We start from the raw sequence: 17096 nt of genomic DNA on the forward strand, positions 1-17096 counted from the left end.
CACTGCCCATTGATCATTTTTTATCTTTGTTCCTATGATGGATTTAATATATTGAATAAATACCATGGAAGAGTTTCAAGTTCGGTAAGCTGTATTTGCTATATGTTTATAAGCTTTCCTATTTTTTTGATACACTTTTCTTTTAATCTGGACCCAACCTTTATTGTTTTATGCAAATCAAAATGTTTTTGCAAGTGATGAAAAACAGACAGGGACATCTGCACTCTCATGGAGACTGAAGACTTGTCTTGGGAATCTCTCTGATGCATTAACAGATTTTGAGTTTTACAATGGCTGAGTTTTGTTCAAGGAGTTCGAAGTCAAGTTTTGGACACACATCTTTCCTCATGTCTTCAGTTTCCTTTTGTTTGAGTCATTGGTTACTCATCCAATTAGGCTGAACTTCATTTTTTGTTGTTGAGTTTTATAAAATAATTGTTTTTTCATATTCTTCCCGTATGATTACCACCACCTACAGATTTCTTTTTGCTCTTGCGCTTCCTTTTTTTTCCAAATTTGAAAGGCTTCATTGTTTCCTGGCATATAAAAGGGAAGCTTTGAGGAAATTACTTTACGATTTCTGTTGCTTTTTTATTGGTAATCACTCTTTTGTTTATGGCCTCTTTTTTTCCTTCTTAGTTTTTTAATGTTCCTGCTCACATAAATCTTATTTCCTTTCTGAGATTTAACTTGAATTTATCCCCTAATACTACTAGGGCCGTGGACTGTGCATTAGGACTTTGTTTGTGGCTTTGACACATTGTTAGACATGACGTCTCTGAAAATTTGGTTGGTCCTTGAGGGGTGTTCAGGACCTGTGGGATGCACCCCAGTGATTCTACCATACCCCATTTAAAACGAAGGACCGTCTGTTTGTCCTGTCTGGTACGGGATCCACATTCCCATTTCAAAAGCCGGGCAGGGGCCATTCAGTCCCCGGTCTGCCTTAATGGGTCCGGACTCCAGTGAGTCAAACATACCCTTAGTGAACAAAGTTTTTCTTGCAACCTTTTTAGTGGAGACTATCATAGTTTCTTGGTTAGACAGTTTTCTGCAATTATATAACCTCTCCTACCGCCTTCGCCAATGGGGCTACTCTTTCTCAAAAAAACCTAACGATTGATATTCATAATGGAGATCCGAAAGGTTCTTCCTGTTTAAGTCTAACTTTGCTCTCCAGTAATGCCTATGTAAACGCCCATAGATTAGCTGAAGACTTGATGAAGTTGGAAATTTTTGATTGTTTGATCCTCCATGATTTGTTTAGAACTCAAAACTGGTAATGTTTTTGTTGCATTTGAAAAAGTGACCATACCAAATCCAAGACTTGATTCAAATACAAGGTGGTGAGGTCTCACTTCCCAATTGTGTAAACTCTAAATCTCATAAAAAATTATGTGATGGTTAACAATGGCAATTTCTTTTCCATTTTCATAATTTCTCATGATTTGTTGTAAAGAGTAAATATTTCATTTTATGTATAATGTTTATGTTTTATTGTCTTTTTTAACATAAAACATCCGTCTTTTTTGTGTTTATTTCTTTGTAAAATTTTATTTTTTATATTTTACTTTATTTTTCATTGCTAGTTTTTTGCCCAAAAAATGGGAGATTTACAAAAACTTTTTATTTTATTTTGTGTTGTGATTGTGTCCTTTTTTTTTTAACTTTGGTCTCTGTGAGACAAACGTCAAATCTATGCTGGTAAAAGTGAGCCTCAGTTTTTCTTGCCACCTATCACTCTCTCGAGCCATAGCCATAGCCCTGTAAGAGTTAAATAAGTATCTGGAAAAGCAATAGTCATCAGATCTAGGATTTGGTGCAAATATAAAGGGTATGTGGTTTTACTTAAGGCAAAATTATATGAACTACATTTGCAAATTCTTAAAAAACATCTACCATCAACAGGATTGACCAAGTTTGGGAAAATTTCAAAAAAGGCTTTTAAAGTTTGGGCATTAATAAAAAACACTTGAAAAATTAAAAAAATGCATCTAAAAAAACTATAAAAAGATCCAAGAGTTTACTTATCACCAAGTTTTCTGTTAAATGCAATGTTATCAGTATCGGTGCATGTCGACCTGTATCAGGCGATACACATCGTAGTGGCAGAAAATCGGGCCTGATTTTTTCTATATTTAATAAATATGAAAAATACAAAAAATAAATTTTAATATTATTTTGAAATTATTTTAATAGTTTTAACACAAGTGACTTTAAGATTCTTATATAATAATTTATTATTGTTTTTGGCCCAATACACAACGATTCACTTGAGTATTCGATACTGCTGGTTCTATGGCCAAACGATTCAGGGCCGATACCCATACTGACAACATTGGTTAAATGTGACTTAGAATTATCATTTTACTCTTAATATCATATTTTCAAAATCAAAAAAGAGGGAAGCGGTCAATAGGAGTAAACTAGTAAAATGACTTTTAAACTCATCTTGGGTTAGATGAAGGTTTGTTTTTTATTAACAGTGGAAAAATTAGGTGCATTTTGAAAGTTTTTTAAAACTTTTGTCTGTTATTTATTGATGCTCAAATTTAAGTGCATTTATAAAAATTTTCCAACAGATTTTTTCCAAATGCATAAACTCTCATTTTGGTCACCAGTTTCTAAACAGAGCTCTAAACTCAGGCATCAATCCCACTGAATGGATTTGATTTTGACTTTAGTGGGGTCGTAGGTTGAGTGGGTTCAAAGCTTGAATCAGTTTGAAAACTAGTCAGTTCCACCTGATTTGGTTTTGTATCCGATCCAACTATTTCTTTGTTGTAGGTACTTTGACCGATCCAGTTTGGAAACCATCTTTCAATGGAATTTGTTTGTGCTGCAATCAATTTATGCTCATAACAATATGAAGCAAGTCATACTTGAAACACTTAAAAAATTAGGGTAAGCCCGATTGAGTTGTTATAAAATTATAGTTAAGGCTGGTAAACGAACCTAGCGTCACTCATTTTCCAGCCCTAATTATAGTGGCCAAACATGACCTTAATTATTACTTGGAAAATTTCTTTTCTATCAAATTGTGATTAATCCAAACAAAATTTGGTGCATTTTGACCTGAAAACTTTTTGGCAACTTGTGATTAGCCATCAAAATTCTAAATTGTGATTTATCATCAAAATTGTAAATATCATGTTGAAATTATGAGAAGTTATATTTAAAAAGAAACAAAAACTTAATTTGGTGCTTTGAGATTGGTAGCATATTATTATTTTAAATATGCAATAAAATTAGGTCAACATGATGCTACTTTTGAATACATTACAATCTATAGGTAGTGAAATGCTTAATGAAATCTAAAGCAATTTTATAATTTTATACAGTTTATAAAAAAGCCATTTTTTACTTTATTGTTGAACTCATATTTTTTAGTTTTTATTCATAAATTATATATATATTTTTAATTTTATATAGACTATAAAGTAGTAGATTTTTAAAATCGAGCAACTATTATAGTTGAAGTGGTTGTATGGGGCAAGTTTGATTTGTTTTTTCAGGAATTTTGAGCAATAATATATATATCCTTGCTCATGATTAGGGTCGTTGTGATGATTTCATTAATGTAATACATTTATAGGGATGGCCGTGGACCCCGCAGGGGACAAGGTCTCCACCCCTGCCCCATCTCAAAATCCTGCCCTCCATCCCCGCTTCCATCCCTGCACAAGTTTTGATTTTAACCTCCATCCCCGTCTTCATCTCCGTTTCATGTCCTCCATCCATGGTCTAAACGGGGTGGGGCCCCATTTCCCCTTGGTCTACTGCCATCCTTAAAGAAGGATGGGGGATGGGACGGGGCATGGTGGGGATTGGAGACAGGTCGGGGCGGAGAAAAGCGTATGTCCATTTCCGCCCCCATCCCCACACGGGTTTTGATTTTAATGTCCATTCCTGCTTCCATCTCCATTTCATGCCCTCCATCTCCTGTCCAAACAGGGCGAGAAAGGGTGGGGCCCATTTTCCCCCAATCCACTGCATGATTAAGAAAAAGAGAAAAATACTTTTAGATTTTCTTAACAGTTCTCTCATAATTTTTTTTAATATATATTTTTAGAAATTCCCTTTGTAAATCAGGTTTGTCTTAAAATACCTATTTGAAATTCACAATTAACTTCTTAACTTCTCTTAAATTTTGTGTTAACTAAAAGGCAAGTTTTGGAGCCTGCCCAGCCAGGTCGCCCAGTGGTTAGGGGGGTGCTTGGTAAGATGGCGGATCCCTTGGTTGGTCTGTCTGGTGGGTGTCCTTTGCCTATGGCTGTCAATGGGTTGGGTGTCTGACCCATCACTGTGTACCCAAACTTGCCAAATAACAAGTTGTGAGATTTGCTGGGTCCTAAAAATGAAACCCCAAACCAAACCCACATATTTATAATTTTAGAAACACATTTTTATTAAAAATATATATTAAACAGTTATGTTAGGTAGGATATCTGAAAAAAAAAGTTCGAGTCAGTTCAGTTATCCAGCAATAATCATAACCCAAACCCGATCCACATATTACTCTGGTTGGCAATTTTTATGTCCATATTAAAAAATTCAGGTTGCGGGCGGGTCGGGTACCCAGTACAAACCCGACTCATTGTCAGCCTACCTTTGCATGTTAGGGCACTCACCTGAGGTGGTTGGTTGGTACCCATTAAGATCTCTGTTCCTAGTCACAAAAAGAAAAAAAAAAGCAAGTTTCCTGATACATCATTTGAGTCTCCAAGAAGAAGGGTAATCTTGACAGTGTTTAGAAGAAAGAACTTGATTTTTATGGCAAGTGATATATCAATTTTGCCCAGGATGATAGTGTACTGAGCAACCAGACATATTTAATTAATACATATTGACCTGCTTTTGACAAGGCTTTAGATTTTTCATGATTCCACTTGCATCTACTTCTGACCTCCACTGATGCTCAAAGATTGACTTTTGTCACCCTTCTATGCAATGAAATTCTTAAGTATTTCATAGGCAACTCCTTCTCACACTAAATCTAAGCTAATTTTCCTCATATTTACTTTTAAACCAGAAATTTTTGAAAAAATCTTAAGAATAAGCTCCAAACAACATATATTACCCTTAGAAGTTTGCCAGAGATTAGCACATCATCTGCAAAAAAACAAATGTAAGAGAAGTGCTCCTTGCTCTGTAAGTTCACCTCTTTGTACATTTCTCAAGCACTTGAGAAAGTAGTTTAGTAGTTCCATAACTAAAATGAATAGGAGGGGAAGATCAGGTCACCCTGCGTATGCCCCTTCCTCAGGCTTAAAGAACTTAGCATCATTGATGCTTGAGAATTCCATAACAACTAAGGCAAAATCACCAAGACCATCTGATCTCCTTATTCTTTGAATATACTTCTGCTTTTGGTACTCGAACAAACAAGTTCTAAGCACCGATAAACATATAGAAAACCATTTTGTCAGTTGAGCATCGTCTTTGATCATTAACAAGTTGATGTTTTGAAACAGAAAGTATGGCGTAATGCATTTAATGAAGCCAGTTCAGTAGCTCACTAACCAGATTTAAAAAACCTTAATGTTGTCATAATCGGATTCTGAACTGTATCAATTTTAAAAAAGATTCATAGAATCGACTGATTCAGGCTCGAATCGAATCCGGCTGAATTGGTTGATTTAATGTTTTTAAATTAAAAAATTTAAAAACATAAAAAATTACAAAAAATAAGAAGGGGCTAATTCAATACACTATCCTGCTCGAATCAGGCCAATTCTGCCGATCCAGGGTTGAATCAGCCAATTTTTTAAGTATATAGGGCCAAGTCAACCCTGAAGCAAATCTATCTGGGGCCGATTCAATTCGAAGCAAATAGTCATCTTACATAATAAAACGACCTTCAGCAACACATCTCAAAGTCTTTCTGCAAAAGAGTGGAATATTGCAAGCATGTATTGTACATAATTCACTTTCACTGAAGTAGTTGATAAAGCAAAGATGTACATAATTCATTCTTTACATGACCTTAGCCAGTGTTTCATGTTGGGCTCCTTTGTCTCTTGGTCCAACTTGGTTGGAACATGGAGAGCTGGAGGTTCACTAAAGTAGTTGATAAAGCAAAGAACTTCTTGTTCCAATCTGCCCTACAAACAAGAACATACTTGGGTTGAGATGGCTACAGTGTGATATAAATATCCAATTGAAAGTTCACACACATGATGGGGCCACAATGTGTTATAAATTCAGGTATTAGAGCCACATTCCAGAGTTTTTTCCATGGTTGGTTATCATGCATGTCGAATTTGGGTTGGATCAACAGGGCATATGATGAAGATCCATATGAAGAGTAGTTAAGATAGTTATAGATTGGTTGAACCCCAAAGGGGTTTGGCGTAGTGGGATGGGGCCTAGGCTGCTAGGCATTCGGTCTAGGTTCAAATCCCATGGGTGTCACCCCTTGCGCCAGCCTAAGTGTGGTGATTCCATGGGGCCAAGGGGTAAGCCCACAGAGTTTTACAGTGCCAGGACAGCAATCGTAAGTATGGCAGGCAAAGCCAACGTGACTAGGTCTTTGATCCTGTGGGCAGTTTCTCTGTGCAAATATAAAAGAAGTTATAGATTAGTTGAGGATTCAAGTTTTTCTTGAAACTCCACCTTCCTGACCAGGCGAGGCATGAAACTGAGAAAGAGAGATGTGCTTGAGACGGCATGCAAGCAAAATATGAGTATTTATTACAGTCCCAACCAAAGAAAGCTACTTTCTCTTGAAAGGGATGCCCATGCAAGAGGGAAAGTGATTCTCCATAGAGAGGTGTGAACATATTTTGATAGGATTTTTTTTCCATTTATTATGTGGGCCCCCACCACATGTTTCCTATAGAGATCTTTGTTTCACTCTCTTAATAAAGAGGCCACAAGAAGGCCTCTTTCACATAAAAGGGAATGAAACAAATGCCCCCAAGACCAGAAATGTTTGCTTTTACTATTATGTTTCGGTATTGGATTTGCAATCTTCAGAAATGTTTTCTATATAGATATGGATCAATTCGTTACATGGCATATGAGGTAAATCAGATCAATATTGATCAAAATCCGAATCCAATGCACACATATCACTACAAGAAAACCAGTAAAACTGGCATGCCAATAAAAAGGCATTTTCATTAGCACTATTTTACGTAGCGCCAATGAAAATGCTTGTTATAATGGCGCTAGATGAACTACCCCATCTAGCGAAAATATCATAAACTTTTTTTAATGCACACAAAAAGTGCATCAGTATAAATAAGTTTTTCTAGCACAAATAAAATTTGCGCTAGAAGAAAGGTCTAAATAAAAAAAAAATAGGCCAACCTCAAGCCCTTTTCACTAGTTCATAGGCTCTCTCTCTATGGTGTTCAATTGTCGATGACTCTCTCTATCTCTGAGGAATTTGATTGCTGAACACCGACCTCTTTCTCTCTCTCTCTAGCATTTGATCGAAGGTGCTCTATCTCTCTCTCTTTCACCAATACTAAATCTTTTTTTTTTCATGTATGCTTTATATTTTAAGGGTTTCACATTTTAATCTATATTTTGATAATTTATTGAGTGAATGCATGCTAAATCCAAATTCTTTTATGTATTCTTTAGATTTTAGAGATTACGTATCTTAATCCATATTTTTATAATTTATTGAGTGAATGCATACTAAATATTTATTTTTTTTGTCATTTATACTTTTTATTTTAAGGCTTTTATATTTTAATCCAAAGTTTTATAATTTATTGAGTGAATACATACTAAATCTGATTTTTTAAAACGTATATGCTTTATATTTTAAGGGTTTTGCATTTTAATCAATATTTTTGTTATTTATTTACTGAATACATTCTAAATCTTGACTTTTCTCTCATTTATTATTTAGATTTTAGGGGTCTTGCATTTTATTTATTAATTTTATAATTTATTTAGTGAATGCATGCTAAAACTTTTTTTCTCATTTATTATTTATATTTTAAGAGTTTTGTATTTTAAATGCTAATTTTATTATTCATTTTGTGAATGCATGATAAATCTAATTTTTTTATATATGATTTAAATTTTAGGAGTTTTGTATTTTAATTCTTACTTATGCAATTTATTCAGTGAATTCATGCTAAATCTATTATTTTTTCTTACATATGATTTATAATTTAGGGATTTTATATTTTAATTTTTAAATATGTAATTTATTTAATGAAATCATGCTAAATCTAAATTTTTTTATATATGATTTATATTTTAGAAGTTTTTTATTTTACTTTTAATTTATATAATTTATTAAGTGAATGCATGCTAATTTGTTTTTTCTTATATATGATTTAACATTTAGGGGTTTTACATTTTAATTCTTAATTTTGTATAATTTATTTAGTGAATGCATGTTAAATTTTTTTTCCTCATATATGATTTGGATTTTAAGAATTTTATATTTTAATTGTTAATTTTATTATTTATTGAGTGAATACATGCTAAATCTATTTAGGGATTTTTTTCTCATATATGATGTAGATTTTAAAATTTTTGTATTTTAATTACCACTTTTGTGTAATTTATTAAGTGAATTCATGCTAATTTTATTTTTTCTTACGTGTACGATTTAGATTTTAGGGATTTTGTATTTTAATTTTTAATTTTATTATGTATTGAGTGAATGCATGCTAATTCTGTTTTTTTCTCATATATGATTTATATTTTAAAAATTTTGCACTTTAAGTCTTAGTTATGTAATTTATTTATGCTAATATATTAGTTAAAAGAGGTCGGGGTAAGCCTAGGAAGACATGAATGAAGATGATAGGAAAGGATATGAATGCTTTGAATCTCACTGAGGACATGACATTGGATAAAAATGATTGGAGGAGAAGGATTCATGTGGAAGACCCAGAATGATTTTCTTTTTTGGTTCATATCGCCGACCCTAATTGTTTTGGGATGAAGGCGTAGTTGTTGTATGATAGATTTTAAGGGTTTTGTATTTTAATTCAAAATTGTATAATTTATATTGTTAATGCATGCTAATTATGTTTTTTTTATGTATGATTTTAGATTTTAAGAGTTTTGCAATTGAAATCTTAATTTTGTAATATATTTAATGAATGGATACTAAATTTAATTATATATATATATGACATTATAGGACTTTTACGCGTTATCACTATAAAAACAAATATTTTACGGGCGCACCGGTAAAACATGAGATTTTACTCACTGGCGCAGCGGAAGTTTACACCAGTTTAGGGCCTTTTTCTGGTGCAGCTTACAAGTGCGCCAGTAAACAACTCAATTTAATTTCGGCGCTAACTCCCCCTCCCTCTTTCTCCCTCCAGTTTTTCGTGCTAGGTTTCCCCTCCCCCTATCTCCCTCCATCACCCAATCTCTCTCGTCGCCTCCCCCTTTCCCCTCTCTCTGATTCCCTCTCTTCCCCACGGCGGAGCAGGACCGACCGCTCCCCTTTCCCCTCTCTGATTTTCGAATCGTCGGAAAATCCTGCACATAGGTTGGATGCTGGCGATTGAAACACACGATCCTCAGTTGGTGGACCATGCATATGACACGCCTACGGATTGGGATGCGATCAAAACAACTTCTGATGTTGAGCTTTCTGTGTGTGCTGCTTGTGGCGTCGCTTAGGGTTAATAAATTTTGATCGTCTTCTTTTCTAATGAGTTTTTCTATATTTTCTGCTTTTTCAGCAATTTTTCGTGATTTCTTGAGATATTACTGCGACTTGGCGCCTTTTATGAGGTTACAGAATGGTTTTTGGTGACTCTTCTCCTTTTCGTGTGATGATCCTGACTCTTTTGGGAGATTTGATTTTTAAAGATTTTTCTCCCGATTAGTGCTCGGCCTCAAGGCCATCGTGGTTTCCAATGTTTTTTTTGGATTATCTTCTGTGTTAATCGAGATCGTGCAGAGTTATGTTTGGAATTGCAACTTTTCGAGATTCACTCTAAAATTTTGGGGATTTTCATCATTTTCCAAGTTTTCACAAGGGCACTTGTGTGTTTACATTTCCTTTACCGATTACTTGCTTTCGTTTGAAGAGCTTGCTTGGTTTTTATGTGTTTTGTGCTTGTACGTGTGATTATTTTATGTAGTTTGTATATTTAAGCTATCGTTTCCGATTGATTTATGTAGTACTTTTGAGACTTCACAACATTGATAATCTTTTTTGTCCTTCATGGGTTGTGATTGCAGTTTTTGCGTATCCACATTATCTTTTGAGCATATTTTGGCATTTTATTCAATCTTGTTATTTATTTTTCAATTTGTATGATGTTTTTACTCCTGTTTTGATTTTGTGAGATAGTTTTGTACTTTTCCTGTTGTTTTCTTTTCGTGAGATGATTTTCTGTTGCCATGTTGCTTTATCATTGTGAGATGATTTTCTATTTCCCTGTTGTTTCGATTTTGTGAGATAATCCTTTCTTCCCTCTAACTTGTTCGTCTCAGTCAATCTTCATTGTTTTTCTTTTCTCACTTGTATAAAGGTTTAGTTTTAAGGTGAGCCAATTCATCATTCTTGACTCTAGTCCTTCATCCAGATCTTAGGGAGGTTGCTTGTGCTTATATTCAAATATTTCTCAACTGAAGTTTTTGACTTTTTAGATTCAATTTCGGCCATTTATCTTTTGTTCAAATTTAAGCACATCTAGCGATGATGTAGTTCTTTATATTATTAAGTCAAGTCGTAATTGAGTTGAGTAAGAGAAATAATTGTTCGGAACATGTGTGATTAAGATGTAACATATCTACATCTACCTATAAGTTTAAGTGCGTTAGAACATGATCTTCGCACCATGGAGTTGCAACACTTTGTAACTGACTGTTTGGGACCACTGGCTTATTCTCAATTTTACCTTTCTGAATTTACTTCTCACAGGTTCTTGATTTTTTTTGTTTGACAGAGGTCTTGTTTTGAGAAGCTTAAGCTGCAGCAGGGGAGGCTCCAAGCTAACTTCTTGGGCTACTCTTATCATTTTGGAAATGTTTCTTTGATACAGTAAGTGTGTAGATGAGCTTGGAGAATTTTGATTTCTTAAGCTGATTTGCACCCTTAGCTTGTATTTGGGGATCTACCATTTTTTTATCTTTTTTAATACTCAAATCTTGCACATGCGTCCATCTGCTCAATGTAGTTTCATTGGAGGCATAGTCTGACTTAAATATCATGATGATGAAAGCATACTTAATTGCCTATTGGACTATGCACCTTGTGTTGCGCACCTTGTGTTGTGTAGGCTCCAGCATTCCAAGAGTTTGCAACCTGTAAGAGCTGCAGCCACTGAGATGCCTCCAAAAGTTCACAATAAGAAAGACGACAAGTTTTTTTGTCTGCCACACTAATTAATAGAAGCAAGGGTGGATTAAACTGGCATTTTCTTTCTTTATTTGTAGGGTCTGCAAAAGGTGGAAATGTAAGGATAGGAATTAATGGTATGCAACATTAAATCCAATCTTTGCAGGTGTGTAGATGAGCTTGAGTCACAACTCTCTGATCATGGAAGCCTTCACAAATTATATCCCAATATATAAAAATATATTGTTCATGCATTCTATATTACTGTTTCCAATATATTAACCCTTCTTTTGTGGCACTTTGTAGCCATATATATATTTAACACCTTAGAGATTTAATTGTTCCATTGGCTGATCGATTCAAGTTGTCTGCATATCCTCAGAAACTTCAATGAAAAAAATCAATGAATCATGGCTGCATTATTCAATTTTTACAATCCTTATTTACCAAACTTATAAAGGTTTTGCCTTACACAGTAGCTGCCAAATTACTGTAGTACAGTGTGCTTGTCTTAGTTATATTCAAGTCATTGTTTTTGTGGTATCTTAAGGACACACTTAAAATCCTGTTGCTACTAAATGCTTGTGACCAACATGGTTCCCCATTTCACAAACTGACAGTTGTTTTCTGCCATGCTCACATAAACTACAGAAGGAACTAGGAACTTGGGAATTTCAGAGTAAACAAAGACAGAATATCAAGATTGACATCCCGAGGATCACCAAAAAGAAGTCCTTGATTGCAACAACGGAGACCGTAGGTATAAAGTTAAAACTTGTTGTGATGCTCCATATTATAACCATAGCCTTGTCTAAATGTAATTTGACATTGGATTAGTGCAGCTTGGGTCTATTTGACGTTTTAATTCCTTCCTCAACGATGGGGCTTGTCACCCCATCTGCAAGTTGGATTTGATTTTTATGTGATATTAAATCATCCTTTCTTATTTTGTGGCATCATATAATACAATGCATATTGATTACAGATGTGAAAAACAAGTGGGAGAATAACTCATGGGGTAGGAAGCTAATTGTGTAGAAAAGGAGAGCATGCTTCTTTTTATTTTTATTTTGAGGAGACTGAATAAGGCTTTTCAACCTTCTCCTAATCTTAGAGCGTGCTGCTTTATATTTTTTGTCTATTATCACTTTTATTGGTGCAGATTCAACGTCAGTAAAAGCTACTCATTAGCTAAACATTTTCACTGGCATTGAATTTGTGCCAGTGAAATTTTTTTACTGGTGTCATATTTGTGCCAGTGAAAAGATCTTTTCACTGACGAATGTAAATTGCATCAGTAAAACCTTTACTGGTGCAACAATTGCGCCAATAAAAACCTTATTTTCTTGTAGTATATTTTCTAATTTTGTGTAATTAATTGAGTGAATGCATGCTAAATCCAATTTTTTTTCAAGTATGAGTTAGATTTTAGGGGCTTTGCATCTCATATATGACTTATAATTTAGGGACTTTGCATTTTAAAACATATGTTTGTAATTATATATATATATATATATATATATATATATATATATATATATATATATATATATATATATATAAATGTGTGTGTGTATATGTATCCAGATTGTCAGGGTTTTCTAATTAATTTAATATATAAAACTATATATATGTACATAATACTTCAATATATTTTACATGATATTCAGTTAGGCAATACTTTTTGAAATTACGCATATTTGAAGAAGTGTGCTTACATTATGAACGATAAAAGTTGGATCCAAATTTGAAGGTAACTTTAAGTAATTTTTTTTGAGTTACTTTATATGCAAGTTAGGATTGTATTTGAATGCAATAGTTGATGATGACATGTCCTCAATAACCTTCATTTCATAGGAGCGACCTTAATCTGTATTTGAAAGGAGTTAAGAATTTCTTAAAAGTTGTCGAGAACAATACTACTATTTGTTAGGAAAATCTCAGGTGCCCATGCCGAAAGTTTGTTAATATCTTATGGCAACCAATGCAGGATGTGTTCGATCATATAATGTTTAATGGATTTCTAGAAAGTTAAGTCAATTGGCATTTTCATGGTGAACCAATGAGACCATGTGATAGTGATCCGCCAACTGATATGGATGAGTTGATAGCAGATGGATTTGTAGTACATCCAAATTTGACATTCGGTGACCACGTAGATATTGTACTTGATGGTGAAAGTCTAGAAGGCGATGCATATTTCAAGTTGATAAATGATAACACACATGAATTATACCCTGAATGCTCAAAGTTTACTAAACTGTCTTTTCTCGTGCATTTGTTCCATATGAAACGCATTAACATGTGGAGTAATAAGTCCTTCGATATGTTGCTAGTGCTATTGCATTAAACTTTTTTCTACTAGTGTATAATTACCTAAGAATTATTACGCGACAAAAAAATATTGAAAAACTAAGATTGTGTTACACAAAAAAAAAATACGTCCCCAAAATTGCATGTTATATTAGAAAGAAGACAAAAAGGAGAAATGCGTGCATTGTGAAATTTTAAGATGAATAAAGAGTGAAGGTAATGTGTCCAACAAAGAGGTTCTAGTCTTTTTCTTTGATTCTGAGGCTGCGGAGGTTGTTTATGTCAACAAAGTCTGCTTAAAAAATGAGATGGTATGTTGAAGGGCGTGCCAAAGATGGCAGTCTAAGGCATCTTGCAAACTCATATATATGAAAAACTTTTGATCTTTTGCATTCATCATTTGCAGTTGACATTCATAATGTTAGACTCAGATTGGCAAGTGTGGATTCAATCCTTGTTGAACTTTGAGCACCACTTACAACATATGACCAGTCGTTGTCATTGCATACAACTTGCCTCCATGAATGTGTATGAAGCAATCTTATATGATGATGTCAATGCTTATTTCTAAACCACAATCTCTCAAGAAATACATAGATGTGTTTTTGCAACCTCTTGTTGGGGAGTTGAAGACATTGTGGGCCAATGATGTTCGCACTTATGATGCATTAAATAACAAGTACTTTCATTTGCGTGAAATAACAAGTACTTTCATTTGCATGCAACTTTGATGTAGACTATCAACGATTTTTCTGCATACACAAATCTATCAGAATGAAGTACAAAAGGAAAGTTAGCATGCCCGTTATGCCATAAGGATACATGTTCTATGCAGTTAAAAACAAGAAAATGTGTTATATCAGGCATCATAGGTTCTTGCCCACAATTTATAGATATCAGTGCGACAACCATGCATTCAATGACATGGTTGAAACAAATACAACTCCAACTATTCTTTCAAGCATGAATGCATTGCAGGAATTGACTAATGCACATATTTCAATCATTGGTGAACTTAGTCTTCCATGTAACTGGAAGAAGAAAAATAATTTTTTTGAGTTGCTTTATTGGGAGAATAATTTACTTTGTCATAACTTGGATGTCATGCACATCAAGAAGAACATATGCAACAACATCATTAAAACATTATTGAACATTGATAAGAAGGATCATCTCAATGCTCAACTCAATTTATAAGCAATGAATGTAAGACATGCACTTCATCCATGAAGGCATTCTAATTCTACTAGAGTGTTCATACCTGCTACATACTTTTCTATGAGCAAGAGGGAGAAAACTACATTATATAAAGTATTGAAAAATAGAAAAGTTTCAAATGATTATTTAATAAACATGTCACGATGTGTACGCACAAAAGATCATAAGATTTTTGGCTTGAAGAGTCATGACTGCCATGCGTTATTCATCAATTTCTTCCTTTAGCACTAAGAAGGACTACCAAATAAGGTCACAATGCAGTGCTTATTAAGTTTTGTACATTTTTCAAGGACTTGTGCTCTAAAGGCTGTGAACGAGGATGAGTTGTAGCAACTGAAAGAGCATGTTGTTTTGATATTATGTCATTTAGAGATTTTTTTTTTGCTCTCATTTTGTGATATCATGGTGCATTTACCAATTCATCTAGCATGAAAGGTTAGGTTGGGTGGGCTAGTTGCATACTGATGGATGTATCCTATCAAAAGGTATAAACAAAAATACTTTATAAATGCAAAAATATTTGATTTTTTAACCAATCATGTATTATCAATGATTACAATTGATGTGTACATATTAAAACTAGGTACTTATGTATTTTAAAAGCATATGTGCACAACAAAAGTCAACTTGAAGGCTCAATCACTGAGAGATATCTGGCTAAAGAAAGTTTAACATTTTGCTTCAGATATTCACATAGTGTGGAGACAAGATCCAATAGGCTAGAAAGAAATTATGAAGAAGATGTTGGTGTTGCAGCTGATAGTAACTCAATGTTGTGAAGGGGATATACGTTGGGTACACACGAATTGTTTAATCTCTTGCCCCAACATTAAACTAAGTTCATATATACATTCTATTTAATTAGGAATATGTATTGTCGTACCAACAATGAAGTTCAGAATGGGATAATATCGCTTTCTCGGTATCTTCAAAAAGTTGCAAGGACATACACAAGTTTTAAAATAAATGATTTTCAATTTCATACAAAATGATATGAAGAAGGAAATAAGTTCCAAAATAGTGGTGTCATTGTCAGTGCCCAAACTTCAGGTTATTCAAGTGCAAAAGATAGAAACCTGATAGTTGGTGATGTCATCTATTATGAATACATTACTTACATTATTGAGGTTGAATATCCTAGAGATATGCACTTTGTTCTATTCATGCGTGAATGGTATGCTGCCCTTATTCCTTATGCAAAAGGGATACAAAAAGATGAATTGGGTTTCACACTTCTCAACATGAACTTGCGTTGCATGGAGGATGAACTCTATGTGTTTGCATATCAAGTAGAACAAATCTTTTATACGCAAGATCCTACTGCTGCATATTGGCAAGTTATCATTAGAAAAAAAACCTTAATTTTTATTTGATATGCGCAACAAACATGTAGGTGAATTGCATGACATGAACGATGATGAGCCAGAACCATATTGGGATAGTAAACCACATGTTATTGAAGTTGTCTAAAGTGTAAATGATAATGTTGATATAGATTGAGTCAGAACAAATATCAGTGAAACAAACATTGAAAGCCCAATTGATATATCCATAGAAGAATGTCTACATGATAGTGGTAGGTTTTCATTTATTTAGTGATATGTTTGTTCTTTGTTGCAATATCTATATTTTTATAATATATTATTGAATGCATGCTTATTTTGAATGCTTATTTTGTCATAAATGTTGTTAAATTTTTAATAAATGCGTCATAGTTGTGTATCCTCAAAAGCATCGATGCAAAGATATAAGCATAAGGTTAACATTAATACTCATGACCAACCCATAGGGCGAGAGACACAAATGCTAAGTATCTTCATAAGAACAATCACATGAGATCCTGACTACACACCTTTACATTTTATTTCTTGGTATACATTACTAGATTCTTACAAGAAGGATGCTTGAACTTTAATGCTGGTATGCATATTTTTTTTATATATATAATGTATTTTTTAGTATTTATTCATTGAACTATAGGTAAGATATAAATATTGTTATTGTAAAAAAGTTTGACATTCCTGAGATGATAAAAGCATGAGTGTTGAAGGAATACACAAAAGCTTGAAGAAACTTCATGCACGAGCTTAGATTATCAAATAAAATAATACTCTCGATGAACACCTGATAGCATGTTTACCTTACCTCATTTCTCATTAGTGATTACAATTGATGCATTATTTTGAACTATAAAACTTCGGCTTATGAGTTACCATCCTTTCATTATTTCATGAACTATAAATTTGTTTGTATATATTTGAGATTTTTTTTATTAGATGAT

At 33.6% G+C, this 17096-nt stretch overlaps 1 non-coding gene across 1 annotated transcript; it reads left to right on the top strand.

Moving 5' to 3' along the window:
* Positions 1 to 187: 187 nt before the first annotated feature.
* Positions 188 to 270, top strand: LOC149836051 (small nucleolar RNA R44/J54/Z268 family). Its single transcript, XR_016432913.1, has one exon. It is a non-coding gene; the product is annotated as a small nucleolar RNA R44/J54/Z268 family (small nucleolar RNA).
* Positions 271 to 17096: the final 16826 nt, after the last annotated feature.

Source organism: Nuphar pumila, chromosome 6 (genome assembly GCF_984573655.1).
Source record: "Nuphar pumila chromosome 6, dmNupPumi1.hap1.1, whole genome shotgun sequence".
NCBI classification, from domain to species: domain Eukaryota; kingdom Viridiplantae; phylum Streptophyta; class Magnoliopsida; order Nymphaeales; family Nymphaeaceae; genus Nuphar; species Nuphar pumila.